Raw genomic sequence first — 1,455 nt, 5'->3', positions numbered from 1 at the left:
GATTTCTTAAACGCGATCCAGAGTGCTTGTGGGATTTTGAAGATTATTTTCGAATTTTCTGGCTCATGATTATGCCATTCTGATTGATTATGCAACTTCATATTATTATCAATCAATATCAGATAACTCGGAAATCTTACTTCATCAGTGTTAGGCAATGTTTGTGTTGTTTTAGGATTACGATTTTTGATGTAAGATAGATTTTAACATCTTTAAGTGAGACAAATTGCTCATTTACCTCATCTGACTGTTTTTAATGCTCCTATGATTCTTACTTTCTTCTGTATCTAATCTGTGGAAGTGTGTGCAGAAATTTTGGGGCAGTCACAAATGACTTTTCTGGGCCCCCCTCCATGTTGTTTACCCCTATATTTCACCCCTAGTTATATTGGGCCCCCTTCAGGATCGGGCCCGGGCCAACAGGTGTCCTTTCTCCCCCCTCGTGCACGCCCTTGTGTATGTGACCGATTTTTTGTGGTCACTCTAGAGCAAAAATTACAGCATGAAATCGAATAAAATTTGGCCCCAATGTGAACTTGTGCCCATTAATTTTTGGCGCAAATTCCTCCAAAGGGGAGGAGAGGAGGGAGCGGGTGGAGCACTTGAAACGTGCCTCTTATGTCTCAGGAAGTAACTGTCGAAATCAAACAAAATTTGGTCCATATGTTGATCTCAAAGGGTGCAGGCGATGATTCAGTTTTGGAGTCAATAGCTCAAAAGGCAGGTGAGCAATCGAATATTTTTTCTCGATTCTTGTGACTGCTTTATCTCGAGAAGTAATAATGTAAGGAATTGAAAAAAAAAACATGAATCGAAAGGTAGACAGACCTCAAAGGGTACAAGAGCTGATTTTATTTTGACACCAATGGCTCAAAAGGGAGTGTCGCAGTAGAACGTTCTTTTTTGTTCATTGCGATTTAGGTAGGGCCGTCGACAGGATTTATAGGCCCCTATGCAACTTTCTTCAGGGCCCCTAACTTTTTACTTGAATCTCCTCTTTCTTCGCTTTGTTTTTACATAAATGTCCCAAATGTTGTCAATGTGTCTAGGTCTAATAAAAAGGTTTTTTTTTTAACTGAAAGTATTTTTTCTCAATTAAAATTGCTTTGCTGTGCTTCTTCTTAATCCAAACTTTGTAATGTTATTAAAAAGAGATTCTTGTATACAGGGCCAGGTTTCGACTTAATGAGGCCCTAGGCTATTTTAAGTATGGGGGACCTTTTTTGTAGCTCGGACAGCATTATATTAGGAGCAAAACGGGCTATTTTTTAAGTTTTTTTGACCAATTATGTCTCTTTTCCTTTGGCACATATAGCGATATAGCCATGAATATGTTTTTAAAAAATGTTTTGTTATACTGTCTTTTTCTTTTTCTTTTTTTTTTTTTTTACCTTGAAAGAGGAGGGTTTTCAGGAGAGTTATACAGGGACCAAAGTTGCGCCAAGCTTGATCGGC

Source organism: Uloborus diversus, chromosome 1 (assembly GCF_026930045.1).
Source record: "Uloborus diversus isolate 005 chromosome 1, Udiv.v.3.1, whole genome shotgun sequence".
Classification (NCBI taxonomy): domain Eukaryota; kingdom Metazoa; phylum Arthropoda; class Arachnida; order Araneae; family Uloboridae; genus Uloborus; species Uloborus diversus.
This window is presented reverse-complemented; position numbering follows the sequence as displayed.